The 7,404-nt window shown below is 27.7% G+C and overlaps 1 long non-coding RNA gene across 1 annotated transcript; it reads right to left on the reverse strand.

The window, feature by feature from the left end:
• Positions 1 to 1,059: 1,059 nt before the first annotated feature.
• On the reverse strand, positions 1,060 to 1,361 carry LOC136092257 (uncharacterized). The gene is made up of 2 exons (XR_010644302.1): positions 1,319 to 1,361; positions 1,060 to 1,230 (listed from the first exon to the last, which is right to left on the reverse strand). It is a non-coding gene; the product is annotated as an uncharacterized LOC136092257 (long non-coding RNA).
• Positions 1,362 to 7,404: the final 6,043 nt, after the last annotated feature.

The following is a 7,404-nucleotide window of genomic DNA, read 5'->3' on the forward strand; positions in this document are numbered from 1 at the left end:
CTTGGAAACACTTCGTGATTAAGAGCAAACTTCAGATATTCCTGAGCTTCCAGGTAAAGTTTATGAAATTCAGATCCAACTTCCAGCTTCTTCTCATCAAATTTCTTAAACTCAGACAGGTTAGCTTTTTGAATTATGGCGTGATATACTTCCCAGTCCTTCTTGAAATCTTTATAGAACTGTCTATCTGGTGCAGCAGTAGGTCCAAGGACAATTACAATTGCCTTATGTATTGCTATTTCAAACATGTGATGTCTGCATAACAGCCAGAGAACAGGTTTTCCCAAAATATAGCACAACCTGGTTATAATCCCTCCATGGGCTCCTGTGTTAACACAGTATCTGCAACAATTGCGAAAATTTCATTGCATATTTCAAAGGACTCAAGTAAGTTGTGAATAATTTCTGTTTCATCAACAGCTTTGCCAGACTCTGCAGGTAAAACACCAAGTTAGAGATCGTTTTTATTCTCAAATTCAGGACTAGTAACACTGACAGCAACTCTATCTCTTACAACAGATTGCAAGGTATTTTCATCTAAATGTTTTAACAGCTTGCCATCAAAGTGGAGAGCAAGATGTTTTCCAGCCATTGTCTCTCTGTAATTTTCTCTGATGGTATTGCCTAAATAAAGATCATTTTTAACACAATATATTATTGTTATGATGGTTTATTTTTAGGTAAATATTCCACTCTTTAAAGGTATAGTAAGATTTTAATCATAACTTTCATTTATAATAGACTTACATTAGAAAATCAGGGATACGAAATATGGCATCTGAAGAAAAACTTTTTGATTTGAAAAAAAAAACCTAATTTTGACTGGCAAAAAGTTGGCATAAAAGACTTTTTCTTTAGGTGTCCCTTTAAAAATTACCTTGATGTTCAATTACTTTCGCTCTGTCTCTTGAAATACTAGATTTAGAAATGCCCATCTGATTAACATCTCCTCCCAGATAATTAACAACAGACGACAACAGCCGGGTTTGTAATTCAATGCTGATTAATCCTCTAGCACAAATAGGTGTAGTTACTGCCATCAATTCTTCTCTTGTAATCTTTTTATTTACTTGCATTGAGCCTTTAGGTAAGACTTTTGGGGTTTTATTATGAGCAGCACCATATTCAAAGTCATCATCACTACCTTCGAATGAGTCTTCTTCTACAGCAAAATCTGGATCTGTCAAAGTTGAGTCAAACATATCCAAATTGGCTGGACCAGACTTGTATCTAAAATATTTACATAAATAAGTTAGGATTTCATTTTTAAGAAGTAAGTTTTTTAACAGTTTTAAAGTAATTATGACACTTGTTTTACCTTTTCTTAGTTGGCGTCAAGTTTTCATCACTTTCATCAAGTGGTTGGGGAGCTGATTTACATCTTTCTTTCTTCATTTGTTCTTGTCTTTTATACCTTTCTAGTCGTTTCTCAATGATGGTAGCTAGCTCTTTATCTGGCTTAGAAATAAACCACTTCCTAAAACAAAAATGTATAACATTAGAATGCAATAACTTACTCTGATGGACAGACAGATGGATAGCTGAAAGACAGACAGACTGAAAGCCCTACATAAAGTAGCTGCGCTACTAACAATTTGATTAATATAGAGAAATTTACAAAAAGGCTACAATATAATTAATACTCTTACCTGTCTGTTTGCTGGTCTAGATAGAAATTAGGTCTTCTTCAATAGCAGCTTGTGTTCTTGGTGTTATTTTGTCACTTCTCATCAGTTGCTCTAAGTTATCTTTGCCTATGTCAAACAACTGTTCCATTGTTGAAATGAATTCATTCTTAATATTTTCTCTAGTATCTTTGGTATCTTTCAGGGTAACACGTTTTTTCAAAAGTTGATACTTCTTGTGTAGAGCTTGAAGTTTGTCAAGAATTGAATATTCTGAAATGATGTATGCTTGAAATCCTGCTTTGGTCCAAATGTTGACTATTTGTCTAATCAAGCAGTCTGATTGCGTCTCAAGGTCACAAAAATCTCTACCTAATTTAGATTTTTAAAAAATATTTTATTTATTTAACATTTATTGCACCTGAAAAAATAATTATTTAGTCCTCTTTAATCTAGGAAAAAAATGTTTATGTTTTACAGTTATGTCTTACTTTTGCACACCAAGTTCCTTGTTCCTTTTTGCTTCTTACAGGCCATGTTAATTTGTGTTTTAATAAATCTTTTCTTTTTACTTGAAATTAAATATTGATAATATCTTAAAATACTACCATTGGTTGGAAGCTGTGTATTTGGTAGCTGCGAAATTGGGTTAGTTAACAGATATAATGGTCGTCTGACACTTTCACTTACATGGACATTTTTCTTCTTTTTTGGACCCATTTTTTTTGAAAAAGTTAATGTTATTTTAACTATTTTTAACTATTAGGCTATAAAAAATTATTAACAGTTTATAATAGATATGTCATGTAGTTATTGTAATCTTAAACTAAACACAAAATTGTGCAATCTTGTTATTTTGCCATCCTTCATGTAATTTCATCATACTTTGCGTATTTTCGTAAAATCTTGATTTCATCTTCTGGCACCTAGAATTGAGATAGAACAATGAAAATTCAAATTTTTGCTTATTTTTATGTATAGAATAGGTTTTTAAAGCGCGACCAAAAATTCTTTTTTTTGGCATGCCCTAATATATATATATATATATATATATATATATATATATATATATATATATATATATATATATATATATATATATTATATATATATATATATATATATATATATTTAAGGCTGTTTTGTATTATAATAATGAAACAAAACTCATAGTCGTAAAAGAGTGCTCAATATTAAAAAGATACTTCAAATAGAGCGATATACATATATATTAACGAAGAAAAAACAACTTTTTCTATGGTACTTTAAGTTTCATGCCCATACGGCAATCATCAGCCATTGAAAACAAATTCAAAAACAAAATAAACCGCTAAAGTTACAAAATAAGATAAGAGGAATTTATTCTTGTGTCTGCATTTTGAAATCAACTCATTTCGTTTATTGAACAAGTTATCACCTTTACATGCTAAGATAAGGAATTTCTCGAATGAACAAAGATGTATATATATATATATATATATATATATATATATATATATATATATATATATATATATATATATATATATATATATATATATATATATATATATATATATGTATGTATATACATATATATAAAGAATTCTTATATGTTGTCTGAAAGTTTTTTCCATATTTTGTTGACAAAAGTAAAAATTAAAATGCAAGACCGGAACTTTTTTCCTTCCGCTCTTCCCAAACGCAACAAACTATAGAACTATACATATATAGATATATAGATATATATATATATATATATATATATATATATATATATATATATATATATATATATATATATATATATATATAATATATATATATATATATATATATATATATATATATATATATATATATATATATATATATATATATATATATATATATATATATATAAATATATATATATATGTAATAAGTAATTATAACTTAATTTTACAAAGAACTCTCTTAGTGACAAATACAGTATGCATATGAATGTTGTTGTGTTAATTCTTAGAGCTTTGCTACAACGTTGTATATCTGCTATATGCAACGTTGTTATTTGCTATATGCAAAAGAATAGTGCCGTTACTCGCATAAAATGCGAGTGACGGCACCATTCGGCATAGTTAAAGTAATTTTTATCTATTACCGCGTCTATAAAATACTTTGCTGATAAAGACATAATGTCGTTATTACTTAGACAAAAAACCTCTTTTATTCTTTCTTTCTTCAAAAAACCTCTTTTATTCTTATTCCTTCTTATTCTTTCAAGAGTTTATTCTTGTGTCTGCATTTTGAAATCAACTCATTTCGTTTATTGAACAAGTTATCACTTTTATATGTTAAGATAAGGAATTTCTCGAATGAACAAAGATGTATATATATATATATATATATATATATATATATATATATATATATATATATATATATATATATATATATATATATATATATATATGTATGTATATACATATATATAAAGAATTCTTATATGTTGTCTGAAAGTTTTTTCCATATTTTGTTGACAAAAGTAAAAATTAAAATGCAAGACCGGAACTTTTTTCCTTCCGCTCTTCCCAAACGCAACAAACTATAGAACTATACATATATAGATATATATATATATATATGTAATAAGTAATTATAATTTAATTTTACAAAGAACTCTCTTAGTGACAAATACAGTATGCATATGAATGTTGTTGTGTTAATTCTTAGAGCTTTGTTACAACGTTGTATATCTGCTATATGCAACGTTGTTATTTGCTATATGCAAAAGAATAGTGCCGTTACTCGCATAAAATGCGAGTGACGGCACCATTCGGCATAGTTAAAGTAATTTTTATCTATTACCGCGTCTATAAAATACTTTGCTGATAAAGACATAATGTCGTTATTACTTAGACAAAAAACCTCCGAAAAAACATATAGTAAGGATTTCTTTTTTATGAAAATCTCTCAAAAATCACAATCACTTATCTATATTAGATTAAAAATTAAGGGGGAATGCACACATCCCATTTACCACCCGCGCCTCCGTCATTTAAGAATAAATAACAAAAAAGCATGCGCATTTCAATTTTTATAAACTTTTTTTCTCCAAGAATATTTGTTATTACTTTACGAATGAAAAAATTATATAAAAATGATAATATTTATTTGAAATCTGCTGAATCGGTTTGTTTGCAAAACAAAAGTTTCAAAATTATACATATTGTTAAAATCTAAAATATATAAAATTTATTGAATAAAATTTAAAATAATTAAAGTATATTGAATAAAATAATCAAATTTAGCACTTATATTGTTGAGAGAATTTAAAATTATCTGCTTTTTAGCATTCTTTTATTTTGTTACCGAAACAGAGAAAAGACTATGGACATGACGTGGCTTATAAATATAAAGTTATTACAAAGAAATTGTACAAAAAAATATCATAAGGTTGGAATTGTTTTGAGTTTGTCTGTCAATGTACGCATGCGCAAATTCTTGGCAGTCAAAGCAAATCGCCGTGGATTAGTTTTTGCTGGACTTTGTATAAAACTTCTAAAGATGTGGTCAAAATCTTTGTATTTTACCATGTTAAACAGTAGTTATTTTTTTTCCCAGCAAAACATAATAAAAAATTTTACAAATTTAAACAAAGGCTATTAAATGTAGTTGGTGTAAGCATAAATCTATCAGGAATAAAAGGGTAGTTTTCAAACCTTTTTATATAATTATAACATCTAATTATAAGACAAGAGTATATCAGAACTTGAAGAAATTAATGTTATTGCCGCATAAAGATAAATTGTATTTTAGTCCGAGCAACTTAAAATAAAGGAAGGCAATTAAGTAAGATTTTGCTAAAGTTAATTTCTTATTGTAATCTAATTGATCACTACCGTATAAGATGCTAAAATACAAAGATTTTGACCACATCTTCAAAGTTTCATACAAAGTCCAGCAAAAAATTAACCAACAACGTCTTGTTTTGACTGCCAAGAATTTGCGCATGCGTACATCAACGCAAAATCAAAACAATTCCAACCCGCCTATATTATAATTTATAGTAAAAATCTATATTAATCTGACAATATATGAATTTTTTATTTATTTTTTATTTATTTTTTTTTTTATTTTTTTATTTTTTTTTTTATTCAATTTTTTTGTTTTTTAATCCTTACAAATTCGTAAAGTATAAAAGAATCTTTACAGAGTAAGTAAAATAGAGTTTTTTGAGTTATTAGAGTTTACATTGGTTTCGGAACAAAGTTAGTTTTATACATAGTTTTAAATATTTTTGGGTTAATAAAAATTCATAAAGTTGTTAGTGTTTAAAATGAGATCTTTTAATAACGTTTTAAGTTATTCGATTTTTTCAGTTGAGTATTTTTTGATATTAATTTGTTATATAGATAAGGACCACGGTACGAAATGGAAAAGTGCGAGAGATTTGTCTTTTTAAAAGGTACGATGAAGTTTCCCGTTCCTCTGGTATGGTATCTATTTTTGCTATTTTGGAAAAAATTCTTTGAAAAGTAAGAAGGAACAAGTCCAAGTTTATATTTGAGCATAAATAACAAATTTTGAAATATATTGATTTGATATACATTTAATGCTTTCAAATTTTTTAAAAGTGGCTCAGCATGCGAGAGTCTATCCTTATTAAAAACTATTCTTGCAGCATGTTTTTTTTTTCGATATAATGTGGTTAGTTTGGATCTATGAGTGCTCGCCCATGCAACATTAGCGTATATGTAGTAGCTTTGTATAAACGAGAAGTATAGAAACTTTAAATTATCAGGAGACAGTATAGAACTAGCTTTGTAGAGGATACCAATGTTTTTTGATATTTTGGTATTTAATATATCTATATGTGATTTCCATGAGATGTTCTCATCAATAAGTATCCCAAGAAATTTAGTTGCTTGGGTTCTCTCTATTTTTTTAGTATTTATATTTAGCAAAGGTAAATCGGGTGGTATTTTTTAAGGTTAGAATGAAAAAGAATGTATTTGGTTTTTTCTGTGTTTAGCGATAATTTGTTAGATTTTAACCAACTGTTTATTTTTTCAAGTTCAATATTTGTAGTTTCATAAAGTTCTGTAATTGTTGAGGATGCATAAAATAAATTGGTGTCGTCCGCGAACATTATGAAATCCAATTTACTTGAGGCTTTAGGAAGATCGCTTATGTATATTAAAAACAAAAGAGGTGCAAGAATGCAAAGAGGTGCAAGGTGCAAAAAACCTTGGGGGACACCACATTTTATTTTGAGTAATTTTGAAATTTTTTTTCCATGAGCAATAACGCATTGTTTTCTGTCTAGTAAAAAATTTTTGAACCAGTTTAGTGCAAAACCTTTTATCCCATATTTTTCCATTTTCCTAATTAAGATAGCGTGATCTACCGTGTCAAATGCCTTAGATAAATCAACAAAGACTCCAAGGACGTACTTTTTGTTTTCAAAGGAGTTATTTATATTATTTATAAGATCAAGAATTGCGTGTTCGGTTGAATGTTGCTTTTGGAAGCCAAACTGTCTTTCTTTTAGGATTTTGTTATTTGTTAGATATTTATAGTTTATTGTATATTACTTTCTCCAAAAGTTTTGAAAATACAGGTAGCACTGAGATAGGTCTGTAGTTATTTAGTGTAAATTTAGTGTAATAGTGAATCATAATATTATTACACCATATCTAATATTTAGTAATTTTAACGTTATGCCTAAGTTAAGGCAGCTCATACCTAACGTAACTTTTCTTGCTTAAGTTGAGGTGAGCCAGTTTTCAAAAAGTTTAGTGAATACCATTTCAGTTTG

The sequence above is a fragment of the Hydra vulgaris genome, chromosome 15, assembly GCF_038396675.1.
Source record: "Hydra vulgaris chromosome 15, alternate assembly HydraT2T_AEP".
Lineage (NCBI taxonomy): Eukaryota > Metazoa > Cnidaria > Hydrozoa > Anthoathecata > Hydridae > Hydra > Hydra vulgaris.